Source organism: Physeter macrocephalus, chromosome 11 (genome assembly GCF_002837175.3).
Source record: "Physeter macrocephalus isolate SW-GA chromosome 11, ASM283717v5, whole genome shotgun sequence".
Classification (NCBI taxonomy): Eukaryota; Metazoa; Chordata; class Mammalia; order Artiodactyla; family Physeteridae; genus Physeter; species Physeter macrocephalus.
The window spans coordinates 123,371,160-123,392,677 of NC_041224.1; positions in this window are offsets into that span (position 1 = coordinate 123,371,160).

Genomic DNA, 21,518 nt, shown 5'->3' on the forward strand with positions numbered 1-21,518 from the left:
TCCGCAACAAGAGAGGCTGTGATAGTGAGAGGCCCGTGCACCGCGATGAAGAGTGGCCCCCACTTGCCACAACTAGAGAAAGCCCTCTCACAGAAACGAAGACCCAACACAGCAAAAATAAATAAATTAATTAATAAACTCTTACCCCCAACATCTTCTAAAAAAAAAAAAAAGATACTTGTGCCATAATGTTCTTTGCCACACTATTTACAATAGGCAGGACATGGAAGCAACCTAAGTTTCTATCGACAGATGAATGGATAAAGAAGATGTGGCACATATATATAATGGAATATTACTCAGCCATAAAAAGGAACGAAGCTGAGTTATTTGTAATGAGGTGGATGGACCTAGAGTCTGTCATACAGAGTGAAGTAAGTCAGAAGAGAAAAACAAATTCCATATGCTAACACACATATATGGAATCTAAAAAAACACAGTACTGATGAACCTAGTGGCAGGGCAGGAATAAAGATGCAGAAGTAGAGAACGGACTTGAGGACACAGCAGGGAAAGGGGAAGCTGGGATAAAGTGAGAGAGTAACATTGACATATATACACTATCAAATGTAAAATGGATGACTAGTGGGAAGATGCTGCATAGCACAGGGAGATCAGTTAGATGCTTTGTGACGTTCTAGAGGGGTGGGATAGGGAGGGTGGGAGGGAGACTCAAGAGGGAGGGCATATGGGGATATATGTGTACATATAGGTGATTCACTTTGTTGGACAGCAGAAACTAACACAACATTTTAAAGCAATTGTACTCCAATAAAGATATTAAAAATTTTTTGCATAATACTTTGTATAGGACTTGAGCCATTCCATCTGACAACTTAATAAACTCCTTTGGCTTAGGAAAAAAAATACATATAAACATACAAAATTTTTTCTATGTTCTTTATCTATTGTATTAGTCAGCTTGGACTGGCATAACAAATACCATAAATTGGGTAGCTTAAACAACAGAAATGAATTTTTTATCACAGTACTAAAGGCTGGGAAGTTCAAGATCAAAGTATAAGCCGATTTGGTTCCTGGTGAAATCTCTTTTCCTGGTTTGCCTACACTGCCTTTTCTCTTCGTCCTCACATGGCAGAGATCTCTCTTCTTATTCTTTTAAGGCTACCAATCCTATTTGATTAGGTGTATACACTTAGAACCTCATTTAACCTTAATAATCTCCTAAAGGTCTTATCTCTAAATACAGTTACATTGGGACTTATGGCCTCAACATATAAATTTTGAGGGACACAATTCAGTCCATAGAATCTATTAAAACCAAAATTAAATGGCTTCAATATTATAATAGAGCCATTTCCTTTCTGGCCATATTCACATAAGTGAAAACTTAGTAAAAAATCTGCTATTACTTATTTGGTGAATTCTCTGTTAAATTCTCTGCTGATTTCCATTATAAAATGGAGAAGTTATGATTCTCAGTATGATTGAAATCTAAAGTGAAAAATGAAATAGAAAAAGCAGTGTATACTGTACTAGGGAAAAAAACAATATGCAGAAGTTACCAAAAAAAAAAAACTAATGAAAAAATAAAGAAGACAAAATATCATTGGATATAGATATAATGGATAGTGTCTTTGAAGATTTTTTTTTGAAAACAAAAGAATGGTTATAGCAATTGAATTGAAAAAAGATCAGAGAAATAAAGAATATTAGTTAGGGGAAAGTTATGCAGAACTTACCAAAAAAAAAAAAACTAATGAAAAAATAAAGAAGACAAAATATCATTGGATATAGATATAATGGATAGTGTCTTTGAAGATTTTTTTTTGAAAACAAAAAGAATGGTTATAGCAATTGAATTGAAAAAAGATCAGAGAAATAAAGAATATTAGTTGGGGGAAAGTGTTTCAAAAAACAAAGCTGGTGAATGGGAATTCACTTCTAAAGCCAGATAAAATTAGAAGAATTGAAGTAAAAGAAAAGCAATATATTAACTTGATACTAAATGCAGTGTGTGAATTCAGAAAATGTTGATTTTAAATCCAATCAAATACTTTATAAATATTATAGTACATTAAATTACATAATTATACCCATTATTTCAAGGAGCATAATCACTATTTTCAAACTGTGTCAGGAACTACAAAAAAGGAAAGTATACAAACTAAGGCATAGCAAATATTTTTATTTATTTATTTTTAATTTATTGTATTTATTTATTTATTTTTGGCTGCATTGGGTCTTCATTGCTGCCCGCGGGCTTTCTCTAGCTGTGGCGAGCAGGGGCTACTCTTTGTTATGGTGAGCGGACTTCTCACTGGGTGGCTTCTCTTATTGCGGAGCACGGGCTCCAGTAGTTGTGGCATGCAGGCTCAGTAGTTGTGGCTCTCAGGCTCTAGAGCACAGGCTCAGTAGTTGTGGTGCACTGACTTAGTTGCTCCGTTGCATGTGGGATCTTCCCGGAGCAGGGATCAAACCTGTGTCCCCTGAATTGGCAGGCAGATTCCTAACCACTGCGCCACCAGCGAAATCCCCATAGCAATTATTTTTAAGATGTCATATTTTATTATAAGGGCTCTACATTTTCCTTAAAGGAATTAGTGAAATACAAGTAAGAAGAATATATTATCAGAAAACAAGATTGACTAAAACTTACAATGTACAGCTTCTACCAGGGATGAAAAAAAATTTTATTTAGATCTAAGCAGTTAATTGAAAGCCATAAATAGTAAGGCAGTATCAGAAGAACTTCAGTAATTTCATAAGTTAGAGAATTTATATGAATATAGAACAGAAAGTAAAATTCCATAGCAAGAATAGCAAAGTGGATGTGTTTTAATTATGAAATAAACTCCAAAGTTACACTAGAATTGCCTTTTATATTACTTTATAAATTCGTGTGGCATATACATGTATTTGTATTTTTGACATATTAAAGAGTAGCTGGAGGCTGAAACTATTCAATATTGAGACACATTTAATCCCTTTAGTATCACTATCTCATTCATTATTCCTTGGGAAACATAATTTAATTATTCATTACATTTGTGTTATTTATAATAAGTAAATGAAAGTCTGGTACATTCTAAGGATCTCTTGATAATTTTTTTTCCCCTGAAAACCAAATGAAATCACATATAAGTCCTTTGAAATTTGATATCATTATAATTTTAGCTAGGAAATGTGTAGAAAATGATCTTCTCCCCTCTAGGGCAAAAGTTATTTTCTTAACATCCTTTTATTAAGGAGATTACTCATGTAAAATATGGAGAAGACTTTCCTATATCACTTAGGAAAGGATGATTTCTAAATGGCCCCATCATCATTAATAAAGTAATATAGACAAAACAAAGAGAGCAACTTAAGAGGGTTTCTGTTACCATGTGTATCAACGGGGTCCCACCAAAAGCCAGGGGCACACCAACAAAGGCAAACTAAACGGAGATTTTAATAAAAGGACTATTATACCAAAGTGTAGACCCATTATAGGGGTGCTACAGAGAATAGATCAGTACCATTGTGCTTTAGTGGAATTGTAACCAACCTGGGGCTAGAAAGAATGAGAGGTGGGAGTGGTTCCTGGAAACCAAGAGAGAGTCATATTCAGCGGGGCATTCAGGGAGAAGTGACCTTCAGTAAAGGGACACTGTTATACAGTGGCTACTCAGCAAGAAGAGAGCCAAAGAGAGGCATACCTAACCTCACTCTCCTCCTTTTCTTCAGTCTCTTGCGAAGTCCCCTAGTTAGCTGAGCTCTGTCAGAAGCCAGAGTGCAAGGGAGCCTTTTGATGAAGTTCATGTTGGTCAGTCTCCTGGGATAGAGAGTAGGGTGGAGAAAAGAGAATGTATATTTCTCCAGAAAAATAGAATCAATAGGGTCTCTCTGTCTCTCTCTCTCTCTCTCCATCTATATATATAGAGAGAGAGGGAGAGAGAGAGAGAGAGAGAGAGAGATTTATAGGAATTGGCTCACATAATTCTGAAGGCTGAAATAGTCCCAAGATCTGTAGTCTGTAAACTAGAGAACCAGGAAAGCCAGTGATATAATCCAGTTTGAGTCCAAATGCCCAGGAACCAGGGGAGCCAATGGTGTTAGCACCAGTCCAAGTAGAAAGACCTGATAATTGAGGGTCGATGGTGTAAGTCCTCATCCAAAGACATAAGACTTGGTGGTGCTGATGCTGGAAGACAGGAGAAGATGGATGTTCCAGCTCAGGCAAAGGATAGCAAATTTACCCTTCCTCCATCTTTTCATTCTATTCAGTGCCTTAATGGATTGGATGATACCAGCCACATTGATGAGGGCAGATCTCCTTTACTCAGTCTGCTGATTCAAATCCTAATTTCTTCCAGAAACATTCACACAGACACACCTAGTAATAATATTTTACCAGATATCTGGGCATCCCTTAGTCTAGTCAAGTTGACACATAGAATTAACCATCACAGAATGGATCCAGAGGGGCAAATGGTAGCTATCTGGAAGATAGTGTCTTTCCAATAATCTTTGGAAAATAATTATGAAATAAATATAGTAGAAATGTGAGCTCCCATTTGGCTGATAACCTAGTTCAGTGCCAATAGACAGTGGCTTAAGATGAAACACTTTTAAAGTTATATGTGAAAATGACCTGATTTCCATTTTCTTGAGCTCTAAATCCAAGAAAGTTCTGGAATTTTCTAGGTCAGACTAGCATATGTTAGGTGATTCAGTTTTCCATTCTCTTTTAAAGATGTCTTTACTTTCCATGGGTCCACAAAGTATACAGAATAAATTGCCGCCCCCTTATTCTCACATTTAAGAATCTCCCCCTTATTCTCACATTTAAGAATCTCCTCTATCAATAAAATCAAGGTGTTGTTTTCTACCATAATGTCTGTGGGTAAATCACTGAAAAACAACCATTTCCCATTCTTCCTGAGTATTTTAGCTCTTCTAGGAACTTGGTAATAAGGAGATGACAACTGTTATTACGACATATAGTTATTGCAAAAATGATCCAAATTTGGTAGTCTGTATCTGGACTAGGAGAAATAAAAATATTGGATAGATCATATCTTTGGACTTCTCTGAGCCTAGTAATTCTTAAAATTGGTATGTCCCATGCAGGGACCTATAAACTGTCTACAGAATTGTCATGAGTGATGTTGGCTCCTGAGGGCCATGTGGTTTCATATTATTCCTACACCTGCCTTATCAATTTTATTTCATTGCGTCTGAAACCATCATTTGAGAGGCATGGATAATCACTCCTGGATAGCTCTGTAGACTGCTCCAAGAACTATCCCAGTTGAAGATAAGTGTGTGATTGTGCCCTGCAGTCATGTTCTCTATTCTCTCCTGTAGTCTTCCAATGGATCTGGTGACAAAGTTGACCTTAGCTAAGATATTTAACAAATTGTCAATACAGAGGAGAGTTATAAATGAGAGTGGGAAATAAAAATGCAACATGTTTCTCCACTGTCTAGTTTGACTGACTGTACTTGGTGAACCAATTAGGAATTAAATTTCAGTGATAATCCTAGTCACCAGAAATACTGATACTTAAATATTTTAAAGATTTATTTTTCTTCCAAGTTAAAAACAAATGGAGTTCGGTTTCAAGTCTAGTAGTATAGTTCATCTATAATATTATCAATGAGAGGTAGCCTCCTCCTATCTTTCTACTCTGTCATTCTCAGTATATAGCTTTCCCCTCAAAGTTGCTTCATGATAATATGGAGGTTCAGCAATCCCATGTGTTCTATGGAAGGGGAAAAGAAAGGCAGCTGAGAGTGATACAAGTCAGATGAACCAGCTGCCTCTCCCTTTGCTTTCAATGAGCACTCCTAGATACAATGCTCAGCAAATTGTATTAAATTTTTACTGGGTTGATAAAAAGGAGGAGGAAGAGGAAAAGGAAGAGGAAGAGGAGGAGGAGAAGGATAATCAGAGGAAAGCTTTATGTGCTCTTTCAATTTTTTATATAGATGTTCATATATATCTTGTAAATGTAGAACAATACAAAAAATAAATCAAAGTACTTGCTTTTTAAGTTGGACTTGAACTTGGTCTGGACCAGAGGCAATTCTTAGGATACATTACTCTCCTATTCTCTCCATCTAATGAGCACTACCATTGTCTGCCACAGCATCACCAATTCACTCAGCTCTTTTTCCTTTCCCCTTGCTCCTAATTGGCCATTTCCCTCGTTATTTTCCAGTCCAAATTTTGGAGTGAATAGACTGGTTAGCTAATTTTCATCATTCCTGTTGAGTACATCACTACTATTGAGTACATTCCTATTGAGTACATCATCACTACTATTGAGTACAGCCCTGTGTTCAAGTCTCATCTATGAAAAATCTCAGCCCACTTCTTGATAATTTACAGCCTAACTTTGCTTTTCTGAGTAGAGATCAGTTTCAGTAAAAGATGATCATGAACTTGAAAGAAATTGTGATTGAGTAGTATAGAATAGGAGATTACATATTTATTTTAAACCACCTTTGGGGTGATGTAGTATCTGGAGAATGTGTATGAGCTTCAGAGCGGCACATTGCTTTTTTCCATTCTGTTATTGCCATGTGGGTGTTTAATAGATTATTTCCGATATCCTGAAGAAGTGGTTTTATCTTCAAAAAAGAACTGAGAAAGGAAGAGAACATACATAAATATGGGTTTTCTCCTATGTTTTATATGCAAATTTATCATCCTATGTGTTCAAACTATTCTTAACTGACCGTCCTAGTGCTATTTAGATTTATGTAAACATGTACACATTTAAATCCTGTTGAGGGCTATAGCTGAGATGCAGAGAATTCTCAGAATATTCCTAATGCATATCAATTAGGGAAAATTAAGCTTTACAGATTTCTACTTGTCTTTGAGAACACTTTTAATTTTTTTTTTTTATTTAGAGAATGGAAAAAAGCATGTAAATGGTTATTGCCTATTTTGTGGGGATGGTGATATTCATTTATTTTTATAAAAATATCCTTATTTACTACAACACCGTTATTATTAGGCAGTATTATATTTTATCTTCACTTTTAGAGGAGAATTTGTGTTCTGTTTGCTTATTTTGATTTTATTTTTGCGAGAGCCATCTAGTTATTAACCAATTACCCCTTGAAGCCATTTTGAATGTGAATGGATATTATTGACAGTTCATCACTGACAAATACTGAATCCTGAAGGAGATATTATAGAAATAAAGTCAAATTTCTTTACAAAATTATTATCAACCAGTCTTTTTGTACAAGTGCAAGTAAATTATATAAATGTTTTAGGTGAGTGTATAGTTATTAATTTGTCCTTGGTTGGTAGTTTCCTCAGACTTGAATCTTAGTTTTCTAGATGATGCTGTATTGCTGCAGCCTCTTGTTCTGTCACTATTATTAACTTACAAATAACACAAGCAAACCATCAAATATTACTTATTGGTACCAAAAATAATCACATTTTAATGAACCAGCAAGACATTATGTGTGTTAATTCTTTCCTGTGGACCAATTTAGGGAAAGAAAATATGAGAATGCCTTTAAGTGGACATATGTTCCATGAGACTACTTAAAATATAGTTTTGAAATATGTTAACAGCACACCAAAATGGACATAGAACTGCTTAATCTAGAAGTGTTCACATAACTAAGATGAGACTAGAAAATATTATATAGATTAGATGATTACTTTAATACCACTTCATACGCAAGTGTCTCTTACCAAAAAAAAAAAAAAAAATGAGGTAACAGCCTAAAATGGGTAGAGGAAGAGACAAAGATTCATATATTACTTCTCAGCTCTGCATTTGACTTCACTTTGTAACCGGCAGGAAAGTTGTTAAATTATTCTGCGCTTTAGATTCCTTCTGCATAAAATGTGTAGTATACTTTACTTCTTAACTGGTTATGAGACAGTTCTTTAAATAATAAGAAATCCAGTTTCCATCAGAAGGTATTCTAAGATTAAAGATATTTTTCAGCTGCTACTCTCGATGACAGGTAGTTACATATTAAAAGAGAAATATGTAAATTGTTTTTGTGGCTAAAAGTAAATACATTGCCATATCTTTTATTTCTTTACAAAATTTAATGAGGCAAATTAAACCACTGAAAGGGTTTAATATTACTCATGAGGTATTTGTAATAAAAGTATAATTTTGCTATTATAGATTGTTACCCAATAGCACAATAGCTTTGCCACAGCAGAAGCTTTTCATTACCATCAAAATTTTAGTTACCAAAATGTGATTTGAAATGGAATGTTTAAGGAGTGTACAAAAAAGTGGCTTAAATATGAATACATTTGACATCAAATAAAGGTACAAAGAAAAGTATGTACCTGTGGAACACAGGCTGCCAGTAAAATCCAGATACCAGAATGAAACATGCTCTTAATCAGCGTTCTCTAGAAAGCTGCGAGAGCCTGAACCTAGAAAAGCTGCCTGATTGTAGATAGCTAGTGGGAAACAGCCGCATAGCACAGGGAGATCAGCTGGGTGGTTTGTGACCACCTAGAGGGGTGGGATAGGGAGGATGGGAGGGAGGGAGACACAAGAGGGAAGAGATATGGGAACATATGTATATGTATAACTGATTCACTTTGTTGAAAAGCAGAAACTAACACACCATTGTAAAGCAATTATACTCCAATAAAGATGTTAAAAAAAAAAAAGAAGCAATGACAGGAAGAAGCCCATATGTTGCAATGCATGCCTCAGGCTCAAAAGGCCTTTTGGATTTAGTTTAGTGCTTGTGGCTGCCACAAAAGCCACAGGGTGACCTTCCCCTTAATCTTGCCTAGGATTTCAAAATAGCTTCCTCACTATGAGTGAAAGACAAAAATAAAATTTTGTAAAAAGTTGAAACTCAAACTGCTGGCTGCCATAGGAACAGCAAAAGCTTCTTCAGCTGTGCTTGTACACAGCAGTGGGAGGGATCACTGTTAGTGCAGGGGGACGCTACTTGTGGCATTAGGAGCAGTGTGTTGTCGTTCGTCAGCCACCCCGTGGGATCATAGCATAGGCCAAACACCAGCCCGCTGAGGATCCATCTCAGCAGGCACCTGTATCATCTCTGGGGAAATTGTCACTGCCATTACTTTCTTATAGATGGTATTAAGTGCATGACATGGAATATACTGATATACAATGGGCACATGTGTCCTCGGGGATATTACTCAAATTTCTGTCATAAGCTTGCTCTATAGCTTGCCTATCTATTATCTAAAAAGAGTGAATAAGACACAACTGGAGAAAATTATGTCAGAATTGCTTTATAACATTCTCAGCCTTTGAAGTTTTGGGAGCAACTCAATCTTCTACTCTCATGCCTAAAATCTAAATACAGCCAGTAAAGTGGATAATGGAGATTAAAGAGATCAGTCAAGCTCTTTTATCTGGTTATGAATCATTAATATATTTTATGAGTTCTAAAATCTCAAATTCTTTGAGATTATTTAATAAAATATTATCTCAGTTATAAAATTAGTTCTGGGAGTAATTTTCCCCAGATATGTTTTTGGTTTTTGATCTTTGCTTTTTCCAGTTTTGTATAGGAATTGCCAACATTATGTTTGCATTCAGGATTTTCCAAGAGCCGAAAAGTTTTTACCAGCCAAATTATCCCCACTCTGAAGGATAATACTTGAAAATATGTCAGTTTCCTAATTGAAAGGAAGAAGCTATATAGTTAGAGTTTGAATTTAATGAATCTGAGCTTCAGACCAGGAACTAAGCTTTTATCAAAGCTATGGAAAACAGTGACCTGACAGGGAGATATTTTTCTGGAAAAGGAAGGATAATATTTGATCACACAGACAGATCTAATTGAACATTCTTCAGAATCACTCTCAAGTAAAACAGTTATTCATTAATGATAAAAGTGTAAGAGTTTTTGATATTGTCCTCATTGGTACATTATTTTATCATTTTCTGATTGATATAAGTGAACATATTTGTAGTACATACTAAGTTATAACATGACTAATAATTTCAGTGATCTAAGGCTTTGATTTCTCCTTCATGCACAGCTAGTGAATATGTCAAGGAAGGATGGCCATGCATCCCCGTCTCCAGGACCCTCAGCTGGCAATGCAATGGGATGCTAATTCATGCCTACCCTTAATACAGTCACCTAAAAGCAGGCAGTTATGTTATAGAAATATAAGTATGGTTATATTGCTGACACCAGTGCCCATGACCTCTATACCTGATTGAAGTACCTCAATAAGTTTGCTATGCTCCCAGGACAAAAAGGCAAATCATTAATATGGTGGATGGCTTTGCATGATCTGGCCACTTCCTGCCTTTTCTACCTGTTCCTCATACATCCAGTCTCACTGTAAGTGCCTTTACATATGCTGTTTCCTCTTTCTAGAATGTTTTCTCTTCCTTTATCTAATGAATTTCTCCTCTTTCTTCTGGTTTTTGCTCTATTATAACTTCCTCATCTCCATCATTAGGTTAACATTTCTCAGATTATGCTTTTATATCACCAAATCCAATATGATTACAAATAACAGTTACAATTTTACAATATTTTTTGCATTTAATTTAAGTGTACCTAACTAAGCAGAGATTTTTTTCCCCTAGTTCCCTCATTACCTCAAGTTCAGGTGTTCTGCTCAATGCATTTTTTTTTAATGAATAAAACTACATACTTACTTCTGTTGTTCTTTTGTTTCATAACAAGATGAATTATATCACCTTCATTAAAAAAGAATAATTTTAGACCCTGGAACCAACTATGAGTGTCTCTAAATTAAGTTGTATATGTACAAGTTGAAGTTTTTCTGTTTCCTTGTGCTGGTATAAACAGTTTAGAATTTAAGATTTTTGAGGCTTGGTAGATCTGTTCTTGACACATTTGGAATATTACTATCTAAATTGGGCTTCTCATTTCAAAAAGTCCAGGTAAGATTGTCTTCACTTGTCCTATAACTACATATGTAAACATATTATACGTTGACAATTAAATCTTTTGTTCTCTAATAGTGCTTATTTCACAGCAACTCATTCTTGTTTTTGTAGGCAATATACTCTAGACTCTAAGTAACTAAATTTATGTTCTAATTATATATGATTCCTTGTATTGTGTTTCTTTCACCTGCAGGGTTAGCGAATTATATATGATTCCTTGTATTGTGTTTCTTTCATCTGTAGGGTTAGCACTTTTATTTGATTGATTTATTTTTCAATAATTTTCTTTCTATTTGTATCTAATGGTTTTCTCAAGTATGAGCTGAGTCTAAATTCACACTTACAAATTAAGAATGTATTATCAATTAGTACATAGGTAGCTGTCATAGATGATATTTACATTTATGACCTGACATTTTTAAAAAGAAGAGACTTTTATTTTCTGGTTACAGAGTACTTTAATGGTCTTTATATCTCAATAGAACTACTTTTTCTCCCACATTCCATATTTTCATTATAAATGACCAAAGTTATCTCTAGCTTTTATCTTCTTTATGCTTTACCTTCAATAAAAAACTGAATATTGTCCAAAGACAAATATTAATTTTGTTTAGAAAAACTCAGAGTATAGTTGACAGATGCTGTGGTGCATGGGTAAACTGGTAAAATAATGGTATGTATAGGCAACTCATAAATTTAATATTATCTTGCCAACAGATTTATAGCCCATTCCCTCTCTTTTGCCTATTCTAAATTTAGATCCTCTCAGAGCTTACACAGGAATAAATGCTCTCAAATTCGCCATAGCCTACTTTAGTGTATTTGTGGAGTTGTGGTTTTTGCTGTTATAAATTATCCTTAAATACCATCTTTTATGTTTTCCACAAAGTAAATTTTGAATGTACACTTACTACAATGGACTTTTGAGAGAAGTGAATGGTAAACACTCCATTCTTTCAAAACTAGGAATCTCTCTTCTCACACATGAATGTTAAAAAAATTTAAAATTTAAAAATTTAAGAAATTTTTAAACATTTATTGTTTCCTTATGATGAGATTTCCTAGGATTAATCTCTTAATAACTTTCATTTATGACATTTAGAAGTGCTAATTATATTTATCATGTTGTACATTATACCCCAGTACTTATTTATACTATAACTGGAAGTTTGTACCTTTTGACTACGTTCTTCCAATTCCTCTGCCACCTACCCCCCTACCTCTGGGGAGCACACATCTGATCTTTTTCTATGTGTTTCTTTGTTTGTGTTGGTTTCCTTCTGAAGAATAAACGACCTACATTAGTTCCTATTACACAACACAGTGATTCAGTATTTCTATACATTTCAAAATGATCACCACGATGTCTAGTTACATCTATCACCATATAAATATATTACATAATTATTGACTGTATTCCCCCCACACTGTACATTTCATACCCGTGACTCATTTATTTTGCAACTGGAAGTTGGTAGGTTTTAATGTCCCTCACCTATATCTCTCCTCCCCCCATCTCCCTATTCTCTGGCAACCACCTGTTTGTTCTCTGTATCTCTGACTCTGTTTCTGATTTGTGATGTTTGTATATATATACCACATCTTTATCCATTCATCTATTGATGGGCATTTAGATTTCTTCCAAATCTTGGCTATTGTGAATAATGCTGCAGTGAACATAGGGATGCATATATCTTTTCTAATTAGTGTTTTTGTTTTTTTGGATAAATACCCAGAAGTGGAATTGCTAGATCATATGGTAACTCTATTTTTAATATTTTGAGGAATCCCCGTACTGTCTTCCACAGTGGCTGAACTAATTTACATTCCCACCAACAGTGCCCAAGTGTTCCCTTTTCACCACATCCTCATCAATACTTGTTACCTCTTATCTTTTTAAAAAGTCATTCTGACAGGTGTAAAGTGATATATCTCATTATTATTTTGATTGGTACTTCCCTCATGATTAGTGATATTGAGCATCTTTTCATGTGCCTCTTGCCCATCTATATGTCTTCTTTGGAAAAATGTCTATTCATATCCGCTGCCTATTTGTTTAATAAGGTTGTTTGTGTTTTTGAAGTTGAGTTGTACAAGTTTTTGTATACTTTTGGTTATTAACCTGATATAGGATATATCATTTGCAAACTTATTCTCCCATTCAGTAGGCAGGCTTTTTTGTTGTCGTTGATAGTTTCCATCACTAAGCAAAACCTTTTTATTTTGATACAGTCCCATTTGTTTATTTTTGCTTTTGTTTCTCTTGCCTTTGAAGTCAGATCCAAAATATTTTTGCTAAGACTGATTTCAAAGAGTGTACTTCCAATGTTTTCTTCTAGAAGTTTTATGGTTTTGCAACTTTCATTTAAGTTTTTACTCGATCTTGATTGTATTTTTAAATATGGTGTGAGAAAGTAGTCCAGTTTGATTCTTTTGCATGTAGCTGTCCAGTTTTCCCAACACCATTTATTGAAGAAGCTTTCTTTTTTCCATTGTATATTCCTGCCTCCTTTGTGATACATTATTTGCCCATATAAGTGTTCCATTGATCTATGTGTCTCTATTTCTGGGCTCTCTATTCTGTTCCATTGATCTGTGTGTCTGTTTTTGTGCCAGTACTATTTTGATTACTGTAGTTTTGTAGTGTTAGAAGTCAGGGAGCTTGATAGCACCAGCTTTGTTCTTCTTCCTCAAGATTGATTTGGGGTCTTTTGTGTTTCCAGACAAGTTTTAGAATTATTTGTTCTAGTTCTGTTAAAAATGCCACTGGTATTCTGATAAGGAGTGCATTGAATATGTATTGATAGATGGCCTTGGGTAGTATGGGCATTTTAACAATATTAATTCTTCCAATCCATGAGCACAGTATATCTTTGCATCTGTATGTGTTGCCTTCAATTTCTTTCATCAGTGTCTTATAGTGTTCTGAGTATGGGTCTTTTACATCCTTAGTTAGGTTTATTCCTAGGTATTTTATTCTTTTTCATGTGGTTGTAAATGGGATTGATTTCTTAATTTCTTCCTGATAGTTTGTTGTTAGAGTTTAGATTTCTGTATATTATTTTTTATCCTGCAAGTTTAGCAAATTTATTTATGAGATCTAGTAGTTTTTGGTGGCATCTTTAGGATTTTCTGAGTTCTGCTGAGTTCTAGTAGTTTTTTTGGTGGCTTTTTTTTTTTTTTTTAGGACTTTCTCTATATAGAATCATGCCATCTACAAACAGTGACAGTTTTACTTCTTCCTTTCCAATTTGGATTCCTTTTATTTATTATCCTTGTCTGATTGCTATGGCTAGGGCTTCCAATTCTATGTTGAATAAAAGTGGTGAGAGTGGGCTTCTTTGCCTTGTTCCTGATCTTGGAGGAAATACTTTCCACTTTTCACTGTTGAGTATGATATTAGCTATGGGCTTGTCATATATGGCCCTTTATTATGTTGAGATACACTCAATCTGACTTTGTTGAGTTTTTAACATAAAAAATCGGTGATGAATTTTGTCAAAAGCTTTTTTTACATCTATTGAGATGATCATATGATTTTTATTATTCAGTTTATGTGGTGTATCTTAACAGTTTGTTATGTGGATATTGAACCATCTTTGAATCCCTGGGATAAATTACACTTGATCATAGTGTTTGATCCTTTTATTATATTGTTGAAATTGGTTTGCTGATATTTCTTGAGTATGTTTACATCTATGTTCATCAGTGATATTGACCTGCAATTTTCTTTTTTGGTGGTGTCTTTGTCTGGTTTGGGTATCATGCTGATGTGGGCCTTGTAGAATGAGTTCAGAAGCGTTTCTTCTCTGAAATTTTTTGGAATAGTTTGAGAAAGATAGGTATGTTCTTTAAGTATTTAGCAGTATTCATCTGTGAAACCAACTGGTCCTGGACTTTGTTTGTTGGGAGTTTTTGTTTTTTTATTACTGACTCAATATCATTGCTGATAATTGGTCTGTTCATATTTGCTATTTCTTCCTGATTCAGTCTTGGGGATTGTATGTTTCTCAGAATTTTTCCATTTTTTCCAGGTTGTCCATTTTATTGGCATATAATTGTTCATAGTAATCTCTTATGATCCTTTGTATTTCTGTGGTGTGAGTTGTAACTTCTCCTTCATTTCTGATTTTATTGATTTGGACTCTTATTTGTGATGAGTCTGGCTAAAGGTTTATCAATTTTGTTATCTTTTCAAAGAAGCAGCTTTTAGTTTCATCGATCTCTTCTATGGTTTTTTTGGTCTCTATTTTACTGATTTCTGCTCTGATCTGTATGATTTCTTTCCTCTACTAACTGGGTTTTGTTTGTTCTTCTTTTTCTGGTTCCTTTAGGTGTAAGTTTAGTTGGTTTATTTGAGATTTTTCTTGTTTCTTGAGGTAGGCATGAATCACCATAAGCTTCCCTATAAGAAATCCTTTTGCTTATCTCATAGATTTTGGATTGTATTTTCATTTAAATTTGTCTCAAGGTATTGTTTGATTTCCTCTTTGATTCCTTCATTGGTTGATTAGTAGTGTATTATTTAGCCTCCACATGTATGTGTTTTTTCAATTTTTTTTTACATGTAATTGATTTCTAGTATCATAGCATTGTCGTCTGAAAAGATACTTAATATGATTTCAGTCTTCTTAAATTTATTGAGACTTGTTTTATATACTAGCATGTGATCTATCCTGAAGAATTTTCCATGTGCAATTGTAAAAAATGTGTATTCTGCTGCTTTTCAGTGAAATGTTCTATGTAGATCTATTAAGTCCATTTGGGCTAATGTGTCATTTAAGGCCAGTGTTTCTTTATTGATTTTCTGTTTGAATGATCTCTCCATTGATATAAATAGGGTGTTAAAGTTCACTACTATTATTGTGTTACTGTCAACTTTTCCCCTTACATCTGCTAATATTTGTTTTATGTATTTAGGTACTCCTATATTGGGAGCATATATATGTACAATTGTTATTTCTTCTTGTATTGATCCCTTGATCATTATCTAATGTCCTTCTTTGTCTCTTGTTTAAGTTTTGTTTTAAAGTCTATTTTGTCTGATATAAGTATTGCTAACTCTGCTGTTTTTTGGGGGGGGCATGGAATAACTTTTTCTATCCCCTCACTTTCAGTCTGTGTATGTCTTTAGATCTGATGTGAGTCTCTTGTGGACAGCATATATATGGGTCTTCTTTTTGTATCCATTCAGCCACTCTGTCTTTTTATTGGCGCATTTAGTCCATTTGCATTTAAAGGAATTATTGACATGTATGTACTTATTGCCATTTTGTTACTTGTTTGGGGGTTGTATTTGTAGTTCTTTTTTGTTGCTTTGCTCTTCTTTTGCCATTTTGTTACTTGTTTGGGGGTTGTATTTGTAGTTCTTTTTTGTTGCTTTGCTCTTCTTTTGCTCTCTTTTGTTACTTGTTTGGGGGTTGTATTTGTAGTTCTTTTTTGTTGCTTTGCTCTTCTTTTGCCATTTTGTTACTTGTTTGGGGGTTGTATTTGTAGTTCTTTTTTGTTGCTTTGCTCTTCTTTTGCTCTCTTCCCTTGTGATTTGATGACTATTTTAATGTTATGTTTAGATTCCTTTATCTTTTCTGCATATATATTTTTTATATTTTCGGTTTGTTGTTACCATGAGGTTTAACACTTTAAAACAAAAATTGACTAGCTGCTGGTTGGTGGGTCTAGGTCATGAGGTGGCTGGCTGCATAGCTTCAGAGGGTCCTGGGGTTAGTGCTGCCCCACTGATAAGTAAACTTGGGTCCCAGTATGGCTGGTTGTGGAGCCAAGGGATCCTAGATCTGGGTGGGGCAAGTTCCTGACATGGCTGGCTTTGGGGTCTGGGGTGTTCCAAAGCTGATGTTGACCTGCTGGTGAGTGGGACCAGATCCTAGGATGCATGGCTGCAGGGCCCAAGATCTCTCAGACCTGATGTCTGCCTAGTGGTGGACAGGGCCAGGGCCTAGGGGGCTTGGGAGTGGATTCAGCCTGTTAGTGGGTAAGACCAGTGCTCAGGGAGTCTGCAGGCTAGTGCCTGCTGGCAGGCAAAGCCAGGTCCTGTGGTCTCTGGCTGCAGAGCTCTTGGGTCCCCAGAGTTGGTATTGGCCCGCTGGTATGCTGGACTGTGTCGCTACAGCTGGCTTATGCACTATTTAATAAAATAATTAAGGAAGGATGCTCAAACACTTTGATATGATTTGAGAGTTTAAAATGTAACAGAATAATATAGCTCTATCTTAAACTATAAATACCTATTTTACTCTTCAGAGCCAGTGATAAAGTTTTATTGATTGGTTTTTTTTTGCATTTTACCAAATCCATTTCTCCTTTAGTCCTATAGCCATTTCACTACTTTATATAGTATTATGTACTGCATTTGCAATTGCAGTGCTTTCTTAACTGACCTCCTGCTTATATACTTTTAGTCCTCTAGTGCTGGCAGTATAGCATTGCCATGAGATAATCATACTAAATAAAATTCAAATTACTCTGTCTGGTATTCAAGAATATGGTTGGTAAAATCTAGATATATATGTCTAGATTTATATATATATAACTTTATATATATGTAAAATCTTCCTACAGATTTTCTAGCTTTAACAAAACAGGTTATCTATCGTAGTTACTCATTAAATACATTTGAGTGACCCATCATCCTGTTACTTCACATCTTCTGTTTTTTAAATTTCATATCTTAAGATGTAAGTTCATTGTGTTTCTTTGACAAGAAACACCCTCACAATATCCCTTCCTTGATCCCCACACCTGTCATATACATGCATCTAAATTTCTTGGCAGAATTTTTTACTTCTTCTTAGTCCCATTCAGATCGTTTCCCCTTGATCAATCAGGATAAAGTGGACTATCTTTATTCTAAATCCTTGTTTGCATCTTAATCATTGCCCTAACCCACATATCTTTATGCTACTGTTTATTTCCATATGCTTCTTTCTACTCTACTAGATCAAGGTCCATGAAACAAGATAATGACAGAAACTTTCATTTCCTCAAACCTACATGCTAATTATGTGACCCACTAAAGGAGACAGTATTAAAACATGTAAAAGAAGACAAAGGCAGAACTATGAAATATAAGTTGAACGGGGTGAGGCCTTGTAATTAGTAAACTTCTTGGGTGAGGATAGTGGCTTTATAGATTCTTTTGTATGTTTTAAGAGTTCATGAATATGAAAGGCACTCAGATTATCATTAATACAGAGGTACATATAATTACTGTTCTTCACCCATCCTGATGTACACTTCTACCAATATCACATTCTTTGTTTCATTTATAAATGATTTATATATAATAATAGTAACAAACAACTAACTAGTGGGATAGATAGACCATAGTTTAGCATCACAAATTGGTAAAATGACTTCTCAAAGTTCCTAGTAGTCAAAGATCCAGGGAGATATTCAGTCATCTTTATGGAAATGCCTCTCGTCAGTGTAGTATGATATGAAATGAATACATCTGCTATAAAATGAATGCAAGTACATATAAACAGAATGAGTGAATGAAGGTGTATTTAGGGGAGAAACCTAGAGGAAGCTTCATCAAGAAGTGTGAAGAATAGGAGTGAATCAAAAAATATAACCTAAACTTATTTTCAGATTTAGGATATTGGCTTTTATTGTTTGTTTGATTGCTTGTTTTAGGAATCATGTTGCTGCAGGCTTCTATCATATATGTTAATTAAAATATTTTTTTGGCATCATAATGATGTACTTGTAGCTGTCAGGACTCAATACAGCTGAACGGCTTCAAGTTTTCTAAGAGGCCAATTTCACTTCAAGGTGGAGGAACCATTGTGGAAGGCTAGAAACAGGAAGCAATAACAATTTGGGAAGTTGCATATTTGTATCACCAAAATCTCCTAATCACTCACAAAACAATGTTTGTTAAACTGAATTAAAATAGAAGTTTAAGATTTCAAAATTTTGTAAAAGGTTTCTGAAAATCAGTGAAGCTTATAGTTTATGAGTTCCGACCATACTCTATCATGTCTCTATGCAGTTATCCATTATTCATTAGCATATGTGAGAAATGTGAGAATCGTTACATGAAAAAGGATTATAATCTAATATGGATTATAAAGATTCTGTATTAGTAATCCATTTATATACAAACTATTATTTTAAAAACTTGTGCTTATTACTTTCATCATGAAGAGCTATAAGAAAGCTTACTAAATTATACCACAGTTTCATTATTACATTGTAATTTTTCAGGCAAATTAAAATTGCTCTCATATAGAAGATTAGTTAATAGGGCAACTTAAAACAAAATGAACACAAAGCCCCATTCTTTAGAGAATCTGGGGACTATCAACAGTCATAGAGAATAAGGAAAAGACTCAGTTTTGCTTTGAATATTAGCTCTGTCTCACACTGGATGAGTGATGTATGCCTTGACAACAAAACAAATAGAATTTTGCTCTGAATAATCTTCCCATTAAATTCAAGAAAATGGTGTAAATCCAGTCTATGAGAAGATACTGTTTTGCCACATAGTGGATGGAAATATTTTCTCTGAGTACATACCATGGCTGTGGATTCAACTTTACTATTGTAGTAACTTGAATATGAACAATCCACTTAGATTTAAATTTCCCCCCTTTTCTGCCTAATGGAATTCTAATCAATTGTCAAACCAAGATTTTCATTTTTCCAAAAATGTAGGTCAAAGTGAACAGGGAAGACATTGTGTTTTAATTAATGTATTTTTGAGAAAGTAGTTCTATGATTGGCTTAGCATCATTAGTACATAACTTAGTCCATCCCTCAGTTATTACCAGCCAGCCAGCAAATGAAGGAATTTGTCTGTTTCCATTCATTAAATAAAATTTATTTCTAAATACCATTTTAAATGTGAAGAGATGTAACTGGAATAAAATAGGTATTAGAATCTCATTTTAAGAATTGAATTAAACTTCCTACAAATTACTTTAATTAAATTAGAGCGTCATTTTGTGTTGTATCATTTTGCCTCATTAAAAAGATGAATACATGAAGAAGCCCAATACTTGTCCACAGAATTAACAGATTTCCCGTGTGTCATATATTCACAATGTCCCTTAGTGTTGTTTGCATTTAGAAGTATAAGCCAAGATGTGAACAATCACACGTAGGCAGAGAGCTCTCCATAGTCACAGACATCTGAAGAGGTGCCTGTGTATCACCCATTTTGGCAAGTACATGAACTACCTTATTCTGAAGTACAGCATAACTACCTTTAATTTTCAATGGCAGTACAATACATGCATGAATGGTGTGTATAACTGAAACCTCTCTTTTACTGAGAGATAAAATATTTTAGATAATTCAACAGGTGCATTAGTCAGACACTGCACTCTTTCCAGCCCTTCAGGTCAACAAAGTCAACAATTAACTACCTTTTTAATGCTGGAATGTAAATAACTTCAGAAGTCTTATTTTTTTTGATATTGAGCTGAATGAGCTGTTTGTATGTTTTGGAGATTAATCCTTTGTCCACTGATTCATTTGCAAATATTTTCTCCCATTAACAGCTCATGCAGCTCAATATCAAAAAACAACAACCCAATAAAAAAATGGGCAGAAGACCTAAATAGACATTTCTCTAGAGACATACAGATGGCCAAGAGGCACATGAAAAGATGTTCAACATCACTAATTATTAGAGAAATGCAAATCAAAACTGCAATGAGGTATCACCTCACACCGGTCAGCATATCTATCGTCAAAAAATCTACAAACAGTAAATGCTGGAGAGGGTGTGGAGACAAGGGAACCCTCTTGCACTGTTGGTGGGAATGTAAATTGATACAGCCACTATGTACAACAGTATGGAGGTTCCTTAAAAATATAAAAATAGAGCTACCATATGATCCAGCAATCCCACTCCTGGGCATACATCCAGAGAAAACCATAATTCAAAAAGACACATGCACCCCAATGTTCATTGCAGCACTATTTACAATAGCCAGGTCATGGAAGCAACCTAAATGTCCATCTACAGAGGAATGGATAAAGAAGATGTGGTACATATATACAATGGAATATTACTCAACCATAAAAAGGAATGAAATTGGGTCATTTGTAGAGACATGGATGGACCTAGAGACTGTCAGAGAGTGAAGTAAGTCAGAAAGAGAAAAACAAATACAAAAAAAAATAGAAAAAACAAAACAAAACCAAAAAACAAGTAGAAAAATGGTACAGATGAACCCGTTTGCAAGGCAGAAATAGACACAGATGTAGAGAACAAACGTATGGACACCAAAGGGGTAAGGGGGCATGGGATGAATTGGGACATTGGGATTGACATATATACATAATATGTATAAAATAGATAACTAATGAGAACCTGTTGTATAGCACAGGGAACTCCACTTTGCTGTACAGTAGAACCTAACACAATATTGTAAAACAACTATACCCCGATTGAAAAACAAAAAGAAGTATTAGTGCTTTTAAATCCACTCTGCCAACATAAAGTTGTACTACAACTTTGTGTAGTAAAATATCTGGTCTATACTTATTAAACTATTGAGCATTTTCCCAAATTGTAAACTTAATTTTACAACTAAGGGAAAATATAATATAGACAATTTATAAGCCAACTTCTTCAATGAAAGATAAAATTGATAATTAGATATTTCAGATTTTATTTAGCCAT